General features: G+C 34.3%; 1 non-coding gene across 1 annotated transcript; it reads right to left on the bottom strand.

The window, feature by feature from the left end:
• Positions 1-3137: 3137 nt before the first annotated feature.
• On the bottom strand, positions 3138-3209 carry TRNAW-CCA (transfer RNA tryptophan (anticodon CCA)). Its single transcript has one exon. It is a non-coding gene; the product is annotated as a tRNA-Trp (tRNA).
• Positions 3210-14005: the final 10796 nt, after the last annotated feature.

The raw sequence follows: 14005 nt of genomic DNA, 5'->3' as shown, positions 1-14005 counted from the left end.
TTCTAGTTCTGTAAGAATCAAGTCATTAGCAAGTCCAGTTGCTGAAAGATCAGGATGAGGCATTCAGTGCTCTGGGAAAACTGGCAGAACAGGCCATGAGATACTTAAATATTTTCAAAAGAAAAGTTTATAAACTCAGTTTCTTCAGAACAGCATCAAAACATGTATATTATCAAGTGTGAAATAGGTCACCAGTCCAGGTTGGATGCATGAGACAAGTGCTCGGGGCTGGTGCACTGGGAAGACCCAGAGGGATGGGATGGGGAGGGAGGTGGGGGGGGGATTCAGGATGGGGAACACATGTAAATCCATGGCTGATTCATGTCAATGTATGGCAAAAACCACTACAATATTGTAAAGTGATTAGCCTCCAACTTATAAAAATAATTGGGAAAAAAAGGCAATAAACTTAGAAAAAATATTTGCAACTCCAAAAAAAAAAAAAAAAAAACTCAGTTTATTGCATCTTCCTACACTTAGAAAAGCACTAAAACCATTAACTAAGATATCTGTTCCTTGCAAATAGCAGTAAACTTCTACCAAGATATGTACTCGAATGCATGTGTTCCTTCTCTAAAATCACATATATACTGATTTCCCCCATTAACTCTTTGGAACACTCCTTAGAGCTTTCTGAAATATGTCTGCCAGGTTATAATCCTCAGGTTGGTTTGAATAAAATTTTTTATTTCTTAGATTGACTATTGATTAACTTTATTGGTACACAAATACTACGTATATAACATACAATGTGATGAGTACAGTTAATGCTGCTGTATGGTATTCGAAAGTTATTAAAAGAGTAGACCCTAAGAGTTCTCATCACAAGGGAGCAAACCTTTTCTTTTTTTTCTTCTCTTTTTTGTATCTCCATGAGATGATGGGTGTTAACTAAACTTATTGTGGCAGTTACTTCACAGTATATGTTAATCAAATCATGTTGTATAACTTAAAATTATACAGTGATGAATGTCAATTATATCTCAACAAAGCTGGAAAAAATATATTCACTTTAATTTAAACTCTTTAAAAAGAAAGAAAATCATGAAATTTACTACCTAAAAATAATCTGGAGATCAAATTCTTTTGTATTTGACTTTTACAATATGATATAACTATCAGGCCATTTAATTCGGGAGAGGTGTGGCATTCTTTGGTATTTCCACTATTTCCAGTGGTGGGAATCAATTCAGATGACCAAGAGCACTTGGGAACAGTGCACAGGGCTTCATTCTAACAAATTTCAGTGACTGTGCAGCTTTCTATTTGATGATAGCAACTATATTTCTGCCACACTGATGGAAATCTCTGCAGATAAGGATGCTGTCAAGAGACTATTGCTATTTTAAAACATTCAGCACTTCTAAAAACATTATCGGCTGTTGTTCGCTTACTTTTCATTGTCTCATTCCTTTTGTAAACCCCAGATTAGGACCTAGTGTAATTAAGGATAGTAGCATGCTTATAATAAACCTTGGGTCTTCCTTCCCAGGAAAAAAATGATTGCTTTCCCAGCTTTCCTCAAATAATAGCTTGGTATAGTTACTCTGAGGGTTATGAATAGTAAGTAATCCCTTAAGGGATGTAGCTAGCATATTGAAATCCAAGTTACAGAATAAAATCTATTCACTGGGGAGAAAGGAGAGGTTCAGTTTTTTAAAAGGACATTTTGCTCTTTTAAAAACAAGTTTAGTAAATCAATCATGGTGGCAGAATACTGACAGAGGAAACTTCTATCTCAAGATCTAGTGGTGCCCACCAAAGAAACTAGGGAAGGTATCTACTGAGAATATTTAGATGAGAATATAAAGGAATAGCTGATGTTTTAAAGATAAGTATCAGTTCAGTCACTCAGTCATATCTTACTCTTTGTGGCTAATGGACTGCACCATGCCAGGCTTCCCTGGCCATCACCAACTCCTGGAGCTTGCTCAAACTCATGTTCATCCAGTCAGTGATGCCATCCAACCATGTCATTCTCTGTCGTCCCCTTATCCTCCTGCCTTCAATCTTTCCCAGGATCAGGGTCATTTCCAATGAGTCAGCTCTTCACATCAGGTGGCGAAAGTATTGGAGCTTCAGCTTCAGCATCAGTTCTTCCAATGAATATTCACGACTGATTTCCTTTAGGATTGACTTGTTGGATCTCCTTGCAGTCCAATGGATTCTTAAGAGTCTTCTCCAGTACTACACAGTTCAAAAGCATCAGTTCTTCAGCACTCAAATTTCTTTAAAGTCCAACTCTCACATCCACATGTGACTACTGGAAAAACCATAGCTTTGACTAAATGCATCTTTGTAATAAAAAGACGGGTCTTTTTAATAAGCTAGGTTGGTCATAGCTTTTCTTCCAAGGAACACGTGTCTTTTAATTTCATGGCTGCAGCCACCATCTGCAGCGATTTTGTAGCCCCCCAAAATAAAGTATCTCACTGTTTCCATTGTTTTCCCTTCTATTTGCCACGAAATGATGGGACTGGATGCCATGATCTTAGTTTTTTTGTATGCTGAGTTTTAAGCCAGCTCTTCCCTCTCCTCTTTCACCTTCATTAAGATGCTCTTTAGTTCCTCTTCGCTTTCTGCCATAAGGGTGTTGTTATCTGCATATCTGGGATTATTGATATTTCTCCCAGCAATCTTGATTCCAGCTTGTGCTTCATCCAAACAAAGATACATATACCTATTGTTGAACTTAGAATTTTAACCTATGTAAAATATCATGTTTTATTAAGGCATATTGATATCCCTAAAGAATGACCCATCTTGCCTGGTGAAGTGTTCTGGAGATTTTTCTTTGAAAACATCTTTTCTTTCTTAATCTTTGCATAGTATTAAAAGTTAGAGTTTTACAACTAAAAAAAAAAAAAGCACAAAATTATTCCTATAGGCAAAACTTTAAAGAAAAACAATGCATGTTGAAGTTAGAGGTCCAATGTAATTCTCTCAACCAGTAGAAACAATTCACCCTCATAATACCTAATTACTCCTCAGTCACTCTGTGAAAGTGAAAGTGAAGTCTCTCAGTCATGTTCGACTCTTTGTGACCCCGTGGACTGTAGCCTACCAGGTTCCTCAGTCCCTGGGATTCTCCAGGCAAGAATGCTGGAGTAAGTTACAATTTCCTTCTCCAGGGGATCTTCCCAACCCAGGGATCGAACCCGGGTCTCCCGCATTGGAGGCAGATGCTTTAACCTCTGAGCCACCAGGGAAGCCCTTAGTTCCCAACAATTTAAGTTTATGGTAGTTAAGAGCATGTTTGTCATTTCTTTTAAAATGGAAATATGTACAAATGCTGCCCCCACCGAGACGTGCTTAGTTGACCCCTTGAACTGTAGCCCACCAGGCTCTTCTGTTAGTGGAATTTTCCAGGAAAGAATATTGGGGTACATTGCCATTTCCTCCTCCAATGTACAAACGAGATATAAAGGCTTAAGGCATATCTTAAATGGCTTAAATGAAAGTAATATCAACACATGTTATCAAGTGTATTATCAACATATGATATCAAATTTAATGTCAAATTTCATTTTAAGAACAAGGGAAATGATTCTTTATTTGTTGCAAGAATATATAATTATGAATAAAGAATATAATGATTCTTTGTTTATGTTATCTTCTGCAAAAATCATGTAACGCACATCAAAGAAATGAAAAATATAGCAAAAAAAGTATCTACAGCTACAGATATGTATCTGTCACATTCCAAATCTTTTATTATCTCTGATTTTTACAAAGGAAAGTAGCATTTGATATCTCCAAAGTTTGTAGCTACTGACACATATCTAAATATAAAGCATATGCTAGAAGATTTTATCACATAGCAACAGCTTAAGGAGATGATAACAACTGCTTATGAAAAATACTGTACATTTCAACTGAGATGCTCAAGAGGATTGTAGGGGCACATTTTCACCTATTATGTAAATGAAAATATCTCTATGTCTTGATCTAATCAATGCACTAAAGGGACTATAGACTTTATGATTCATTGACAGTGATATACTGAAATATTCTACACAGTTAGTTGACTTTATGAGGTTTAATTCTCAGTTCAGAAGCTAACAGTAATAATTTTAGCACATATACTAAATTACCATAAATGCTTATGGTAGCAGTACTAATGTAAAAGTGACAGTGATGCATACCAGACTACTAAAAGTCAAGAACAAGTGAAGCTGAATAAGTAAAGGAGAAACCTATAGGACCTTAAAGGAATATTCATGCTTTCCAAAGGCAAACAGTAATTTACTACTTAATCTGTATATCAGGTCATGAATAATAAAGAATCCACATTATACCAATTCATTATACCATTATAACCAATTCTGTTTCAAAATAGTTTACATGTTGGGGGGAAAAATTGCATTAATAAGATGGAGGTGCTGGTTTATTACAGCCAGTAATGGTTGTGAGCCTTTCATAACTTTGCCCAGGGCACTGCCAGTAACAAAAAACTAGCAACTGAATTTCTCTAAACAGCTATCGTTTACTGTAATACTTAACCAAAATATTGCCTTAATTTGACTGCAACTCAAGCCTTTCTATAACAATCTGTGAAAACTTGAAACTCTCCATTGTATGTTTCAAAGAAAAAGAGTAGATTTTTCAGAATTTCTCAATTATTAGTTCCTGAGGAGGTTAACTGCAAAGATGACACAGATATTTCTGAATTATTTTCTGCTAAAAATCAAGAATACTTAGATATTATGGAGACCATGTTACTTATTCTGGATATATTATAGAGAATCCCTATTGCCTATTCTGCACCTTTGTATCCAAGAAGCTTAACAGACATAATTTATGATTTACTCTAAAATAGTCAGTGATCTCAGAGGTAATCCTCTGATTCTCCATGAATCAGACAGTGAATGAACACAAACTATGAGGATGGGACTTTGTCAAGGCACTTAAGTCATGATAAAGAAATAAGTATGAGAAGGAAAGGGTTATACAGTATGCAGAGGGCTATATATACATATATATACATATATGTATATATATACATAGAGATAAAGTAGAGGATGAAACTGGTTGGTGGAAAGGGTGAACAAGACTTTAGTATAAAATACAAGCTCTATCGGAATGTTTATGGATACATGAGCTGTAGATTTTTATAAAAAGTAATAGACTCTTAATTATTGCTAATATAAACATTTATTATGAACTTGCTATTTATCAAGTACTATCTTTAGCATTATATATATAAAATATATAGTCTATGATGCTAATAATTTTTTCTCTGCTTTATAGATGAAGAAAATAAGACAATAGATTTACCAAAGGTCACAGTTAATAATGTTAGAGATGGGATTCAAATACTGTAAGTTTATCTTGAGGACTTTTATTCCTAATGCATGCAAGATGTATCAGAATGAAGGTATTCATATGTAACTTTCCCACATTAAAAGAAGAGGGACAAAAATGAAAATGCTTATGGGACTAAAGTCTAGAGTTGAAATGTGCAAATTTTTCATAGTCAGAAAAGAAAAGCAAAAATGATCATTCAGGTAGAATTAGAGACAAGAGGTTGGAACTGGAAATACTGTAAAACAAAAGTGACTAACATGTGACATTATATTTAATGCTTATAACAGTCCTGTGAATTAGGCACTGTTAATAGTCCCACATGAGGGGATGAAAGCTGAAAGCGGTTAAGTAACTTGGTCACACAGCAAGTAAGTATTATAGTTGGAATTGGGTCCACATATGATTATGCTATAAGAGATTATTTTTCATTGCTTCTGTATACATTCTTAAAAGTACAGAGTAGGTAATATCTCACCATTCTGGTATAAAGCATATTAATTGTAATTTACACCTGTTTTCCTATGGACCGTTTCCTTCCACTGGAGGTGGGCATTTTTTAAACAGTTATATTGTGATATTTATAGACCATAAATTTTACCTTTTCAAAGTATACAATTCAATGGTTTTTAGAGTAATCACAGAGTTGTGTGACCATCATCATTAACTGATTTTAGGATATTTTTCTCATCACAAAAAGAAACCTCCAACCCATTAATAGTCACTCTTCATCTCCTCCCTTCCAAGTTCTAAGCAACCACTCAGTTTTCTGTCTTGTACATTTCAGTATTTTGGACATTTCATATCCTTCCCTTGACTCTTGGAATTTTAAAAACCCATTCTTCTTCAAAGGGTTTCTCTTAGTTTTTATATTTTACTTTTGGATATCTTACAACATCTTGAAGAGTCTGAAGCAGACAAGCCTATTTCAGTAGAAAACCAATTTCCACATAGGTTATGCAGTTTTATTTTCAAATATACTTAAAAATGAAATTAGGGAAGTGGCAAGATAATGTTGTGGAAAGAATCATATTGTCAAGCAAGTAACCTCTGTTGCCTATTATCAGGAGTAGAAGTTTGAACACTTTTACCAATTGCATCTTGATGTCAGGATTACCAAGGAAAATAACACAACCAAACACTGGGTGGAAAAATGCTTTACTCATATAGAGAAAAAGCAGAAGAAGATCAACTTCAGTAGTGGACATAGTCTCCCATGACCAGTGAGTCCCTCTCAGTAGCAGACATAGGGCAATTGGTTTGTGTGAATCCATTTCATGCCACAGCAGAAAGATTCTGTCCCCTTCCAAAATGGGACAGATACAACAGAGGGATTAGCCAGGTGCTGTAAAACCTAACAATGGAACACACCTTAAGTATGAAACAGGAAATGATATTCCCATACAAGGTGATAAGTCCATCATAAGCTGTGACAACTTATGTCTTAAGAAGTGTTCCTGGACCAAGGCCCATTCTTATGAGACCAAGTGGAAGTCAAAAGCCTGAATGTGAGACTGCTTTTTCCCAGCACATATTCATAAAACCTAGATTTAGCTCCTATTCTTTCACTTAATAATTTTGTTCAGGTAATAAATATTTGTTGAAATATACCAAGCACAAGGTTTGAGACTGTGTGTGTACATTTGTGCATGCAAATGTGAGTCTAAAGAAACCCTATTTTCAAAATATTTTTAATCAAGTAAATGGATTTGATATTCAATAGATTTATCTAAAGATAGTACAGAGTTAGAAATATGCACGCACTCTTTTGAAAGGACAAAGAAGAAGCACTTAGTTGAACATTTGAAGATGGGGAGAATATTAAATCAAAAATTATTAGAAGAAATGTGATGGTTACCTGTTTAATCTCCAGGATGTCAATTTACTCCTTAACAAATCTGGGCTTTACTTTTTTTAAGGTGAGATGCTTAGAATAATGATCTTCAGGACCCCTTTCAGTTCTATAATACTGAGTGAGGGGAAGGAATATTCTTATCTACACACTTCACTCCCAACAAAAAAACAAAATAGAAACCAAGAAAAATTAATTATTTAAAATACATTTGGGCCTGAGAGATTTGAGATGAAATATTTTAATCAATTAGGACTTCTTTGGGGGTACTTCTATCATGCATTAATTCATTCAACTATACTAAATCCTTAATATTACCATATGCTATTCTAACTGCTGGTGTTACAAATTGACAAAAAACTAGATAATTTCCCAATGCTGATATTTATCAACTTTGTTAGCTTTCAATACATTGGAGTATATTTAATATATTAGAGTCTTCAGTTTTCTAGTGTTCCAGTTTTCTCATGCTTGGAAAACATACTTGTATTTGTTTCAGAGAAATATGAAGGTTCTAAATTTATACCAAGTTAATCATCAATTACACTTGCTTAAGAATTTATAACAGATTTCTCCAGTTCATCAATTGCTCTATTGACTTAAGACAAATGTGTAGGCTTCCCTGGAGTCTCAGATGGTAAAAAATCCTCTTGCCAATGCCTGTCAATGCAAAAGACGTATGTTCAATCCCTGGGTCAGGAAGATATGCTAGAGAGGGAAATGGTAACACACTCCACTATTCTTGCCTAGAAATTCTGGTCCATGGGATCACAAAGAGTTGTACATGACTTAGTGACTAAAAGGCAAGAACAAAAGAAATGTGTAAGAATTATTTTTATACATAGCTTTTTTAAATATAGTAATATTTGTGTTCTAGATCAGCTCAGTTCAGTTGCTCAGTAGTATCTGACTCTTTGCAACCCCATGGACTGCAGCACACCAAGCTTCCCTATCCATCACCAACTCCCATAGCTTACTCAAACTCATGTCCATCCAGTCGGTGATGTCATCCTACCATTTCATCCTCTGTCATCCCCTTCTCCTCCTGCCTTCAATCTTTCAAAGCATCAGGGCCTTTTCCAATGAGTCAGTTCTTCCCATCAGGTGGCCAAAGTATTGGAGTTTCAGCTTCAACATCAGTCCTTCCAATGAATATTCAGGACTGATTTCCTTTAGGATTGACTGGTTGGATCTCCTTGCAGTCCAAGGGATTCTTAAGAGTCTTCTCCAACACCACAGTTCAAAGCATCGATTCTTTGGCACTCAGCTTTCTTAATAGTCCAAATCTCACATCCATACTTGACTACTGGAAAAACCATAGCTTTGACTAGACAGAAATTTGTTGGAAAATAATATCTCTGCTTTTTAATATGCTATCTAAGTTGGCCATAGGTTCTCTTTCAAGGAGAAAGTGTCTTAAAATTTCATGGCTGCAGTCAACCATTGGCAGTGATTTTGGAGCCCCAAAACATAAAGTCTTTCACTGTTTCCATTGTTTCCACATCTCTTTGCCATGAAGTGATGGGACCGGATGCCATGATCTTAGTTTTCTGAATGTTGAGCTTTAAGCCAACTTTTCACTCTCTTTTTTCACTTTCAGCAAGAGGCTCTTTAATTCTTCTTTGCTTTCTGCCATAAGGGTGTTGTCATCTGCATATCTGAGGTTATTGATATTTCTCCTGGCAATCTTGATACCAGCTTGTGCTTCATCCAGCCTGGCATTTTGCATGATGTACTCTGTGTATAAGTTAAATAAGCAGGGTGACAATCTACAAGCTTGATGTACTCTGTTCAGGATTTGGAACCAGTCTGTTTTTCCATTTCCAGTTCTAACTGTTGCATTTTGACCTACATACAGATTTCTCTGGAGGCAGGTCAAGTGGTCTGGTATTTCCATCTCTTTAAAATTTTCCATAGTTTGTTGTGATCCACACAGTCAAAGGCATTGGTGTAGTCAATAAAGCAAAAGTAGACGTTTTTCAGGAACTCTTGTGCTTTTTCAATGATGCAACAGATCTTGGCAATTTGATCTCTGGTTTCTCTGCCTTTTCTAAATCCAGCTTGAGCATCTGGAAGTTCACAGTTCACATATTGTTGGAGCCTAATTTGGAGAATTTTGAGCATTTCTTTGCTAGCATGTGAGATAAGTGCAACTGTGCAGTAGTTTGAATAGTCTTTGACTTTGCCTTTCTTTGGGATTATAATGAAAACTGACCTTTCCTGTCCTGTGACCACTGCTGAGTTTTCCAAATTTGCTGGCATATTGAGTGCAGCACTTTCACAGCATCATCTTTTATGTTTTGAAATAACTCAACTGGGATTCTATCACTTCCACTAACTTTGTTTGTAGTGAAGCTTCTTAAGACTCACTTGACTTAGTGTTCTAGGATGTCTGGCTTTAGGTGAGTGATCACACCATTGCGGTTATCTGCATCATGGATATCTTTTTTGTATAGTTCTTCTGTGTATTCTTGCCACCTCTTCTTAATGTCTTCTGCTTCTGTCAGGTCCATATTATTTCTGTCCTTTATTGTGCCCATATTTGCTTGAAATATTCCCTTGGTATCTCTAATTTTCTTGAAGAGATCTCTAGTCTTTTCCATTCTATATTTTTGCTCTATTTCTTTGCGTTGATCACTGAGGAAGGCTTTCTTATCTCTCCTTGCTATTCTTTAGAACTCTGCATTCAAATGGGTATATCTTTCCTTTTCTCCTTTGCCTTTATCTTCTCTTCTTTTCTCATGTATTTGTAAGGCCTCCTCAGACAACCATTTTGCCTTTTTGCATTTCTCTTTTTGGGTGGATGGTCTTGATCACTGCGTCCTATACAATGTCACAAACCTCTGTCCATAGATCTTCAGGGATTCTGTCTATCAGACCTAACCCCTTGAATCCATTTGTCACTTCCACTGTATAATTGTAAGGGAATTGACTAAGATCATACCTGAATGGTCTAGTGATTTTCCCTACTTTCTTCAATTTACGTCTGAATTTGGCATTAAGGAGTTCATGATCTGAGCCACAATCAGCTCCACGTCTTATTTTTGCTGACTGTATAAATCTTCTCCATGTTTGGTTGCACAGAATATAATCAGTCTGATTTCAGTATTGACCATTTCTCCATGTGTAATAGTCTACAAATCTAAGAGTTAGAAAGATTTCTAGGGGTTTCTATAAAAGAGTAATTTAAGAGGTAATAGAACATGGCTCCATGGAAATTCCTAAATGAGTATTAAAGTCTCTAGCAAAATATATAGCTAATTACTCTGTCTTATTTAGGGACAGCACCACATTAGTTCAGGCAAGCAGTCTAGCTTAGTGGTTAAAGACATTGGATTTGTAGTCAGATGGGCAAGGGTTTATTATCATCATAGGCCCTTAAATACATTTTTGACTGCATTTCAGGGAATAAATTCTCTTACCTGAGCAATTATTTCACAGGGTTGTTTTGAATATTATATGACATAATGTATATAAAACACTTAGTGTAAGAACTGGCACATATTAAAACTTATAAAAATATTAAAATAGAAAGGGAGCTAATATCACTCTAATGCAATAAGGGTATAACTGTGTAATTTAAAGGAAAGGCTATGTTGGTTTTTTCCTACACAAATCCTATGAGATCTTCAATGCAATATTGACCTATGGTCAAAAACATTAGGAAAACTTTATATTGTATATGCTGTTTAAGATTCATAGAGCACATTGGTATATTAAAACTTCTATAAAGTCCTATGGTAAAAAATCCAGTTTAACATTTTTAATAAAGCTTTCCCAAAATTTATATGAACAAGAATTTGGAAAAGACACTGTATAAACTGGGCACAGTGTATGATTATAAATCAATTTGCTACAAAATAAATTATATAAGACAGCTTACAATACAGCTTAAAAATTTTTATTTTCATTTCCAGGATCTAATCTGAAGTACCACATTCCATTTAGTTATCATTTATCCTGTTCTCCTTTAATTTTTGGAAGTTCCTCAATCTTATCTTGTATTTCATGATCTTGACACATTTGGATATCACTGGTTAGCTATTTGTAAAGCATTCTTCAGTTTGAATTTGTCTTTTTTTTTTTTAATTTCATGATGCCAAGGTTACGGAACTTCAGGAAGAATACCACAGTGATAAAGTACCTTTCTCACCACTTTATAAGAAGTGTTACACAGTATAAAGAGATTACTGTTGATGTTGAATTTGATCACTTGGTTAAGGGGGTAACTTCCAAGTTACTATTTTATTAGTAATTTTATTATAATCCATACATGAGAAGAAGGATATCAAACTCAATTATTGAAAAAAATGTACCAAAAAACTTGTGGACTTATGCTAAAATCTACCACAATAATTATTAAAAATTCAGGGAAGAATATTTTCAAAGCTATGCAAATATCTTCTTTCTCTTTACATTTTTATCCACTACTTTTAGTATCCTTCTGTGGATCTAACCTGTAGCAGTTATTACTATACTGTTTTAATTGTTACTTTCTATTTTTTTTTTCATTCCTTACACATTTATTAATTAATAGTTTTGGTGAGGAAGTTTTGTCCTTTCTCCCATAATTATTTATTAATTCAATTACTTGTATTAATATGGATTCATGTATATTTATGCTATACTTTGATTTGCAATCCAACACTAACTTTATTTTGCTGTTCAAAACTCTTCAGATTTAACCCCTGGGAACTCTTTCAAGTTGTCTCATTTTGTCCTTTTAACAGACCTCACCCTTTTCCAAGTGATTCTTTAATTTCTGATACTGTGAGGTTATCATCTTATATTTTATCTACCTCAGCCATTTGTCCAAGGCTGATCATTTTAGAAATGATTTTTTGATCATCATACCAAGGATCAGCAATGTTTTTCTGTAAATGGCCAGATAGTAAATATTTTAGGCTTTGTGAACCATGTAATCTCTGTCACAACTACTTAACTTTGTTATGGTAGCAGAAAAGTGTGCTGTGCTACAATAACATTTTATTTACAAAAACAAGTGGCAGACTAGTATCAGCCCCTGGACCATAGTTTGCTATTCTTAAAATACAGGCATAAGTCCTTATCTATCAATAATTACTTTAAGCATAAATGGATTAAATCCCCCAGTAAAAACACATAGAGTGGCTAAATGGATTACAAAAACAAAAGATTCAAAAATATTCTACATACAAAAGATACTCTATATTTAAAGACAACTATCGGGTGAAAGTTAAAGGAAGGAAAAAGATATCCCATGCAAATGGTGATCAAAAGAGAACAAAGGTCACTATACTTACAAGAGACAAAGAAGGTCATAAATAGTGACAAAAGGGCCAATTTAACAGGAAGGTATAACAATTAAAAATATATGTAAACTCAGCATCAAAGTACCTAAATATATAATGTAAACATTGACAGATTTGAAGAAGAAATAGCAATTTAATAATAACAGGAGACTTCAATATCCCACACTCTCTATAATGGATAGAATCTCCAGACAGAAAATCAATACGGAAATAGCAGAACTGAAAAATCCTATAGACTAAATGAAACTAACAGACACATGCAATAGTTTCCACCCAATAGCTGAACTATATAAATTCTTCTCAAGTCCACAAGAAATATTCCCCAGGGTAGATCATATGTTAGGTTGAAAAACAAGTCTTAACAATTTAAGGTTATTGAAATCATTACAAATGTCTTTTGGGGCCATAATGTAATGAAACTAGAAATCAATAACTGTAATAAAATGGGGAGATTTACAAATACATATAAACTAAGCACACACTCTTAAACAACCAAAACCATTGGACGAAAGAGAAAATCAAATGGGAATTTTGAAAATATCCCAAGACAATATGAAAATACAACATGTCAAAGAAGACAAAATAGATAAAATCTAGGAAACTACTTTATGAAAAGAGAATTATGATGTTGGAGATGCTCAAAAAGCATAAGGGTCATGAGGTGCAATTCTTCATTGAGTGAATGCCTCAACATCTCTGAAATGGAAGAAAAAAGTAAATCTTTATTGAACCTTATGTGGGTGAAATATCCCTTTTAAAATATATCACCCAATATCATTAGTTATTTCCCCAGGTTTTGTGTCATACCTAGATTTAATAATAATGTGTTGCATGTCTTTATTAAAATTAATGATACATATATTCTATAAGACTGACAACCTATTTCTAGAAATATCCCTCTAGTCTGGAATGGAGTTATTCATCTTTGGGTATAATTATTTCAGCAGCAGGGGCTGATGTCAAGCAGTTATCTGGTCATGGTAAAGTACATAGGTGCTAAAGGCAGACTTTGAGAGTTCAAGTCTTAGGATTTCAGTATGTCGTTCTTTGATGAAACTTTATCATTTTGTAACTGCTACAAATGGTGAATTATACTAAATTAAACTCTTCCAAAGGTTTTGGTTAGAACCAAATATCTTTAATTTTAACTGCATTATATTTATACCTGAAATTTAATGAAAAGAGTATAATCTTCAGTACCAGTCAGTCCTAGAATTTGATTTTCCAGTTAGATTGTAATTTATTTAACCTCTAACTTGGATGCATGCAACATGGAAATAACAACTCCTCTCTTATAGTGTTATTGTGAGGATTGAAGCAGACATTGTATTTTAAGTTCCAAACACAGGGTTTGACACGTTAAAAGAAATCACTAAATTTATTTCCCTCTGGAAAGTAGATTCTGGGCATTTAATAATTAATAAATGAATCTTCATACAACAGTTGATATATTTTCTCAATCTTAACTGTCCAGTCATTGTAGTATTGTTTGCATTATTCTAATAAATGTAGGAAAGTCATTTGAAAATAGCCAAGAAAACTACTTTTAACAGAACTC

The sequence above is a fragment of the Odocoileus virginianus genome, chromosome X, assembly GCF_023699985.2.
Source record: "Odocoileus virginianus isolate 20LAN1187 ecotype Illinois chromosome X, Ovbor_1.2, whole genome shotgun sequence".
Taxonomy (NCBI): domain Eukaryota; kingdom Metazoa; phylum Chordata; class Mammalia; order Artiodactyla; family Cervidae; genus Odocoileus; species Odocoileus virginianus.
The sequence above is the reverse complement of the archived record's forward strand: the minus strand, read 5'-3'. Positions and strand labels throughout refer to the sequence as shown.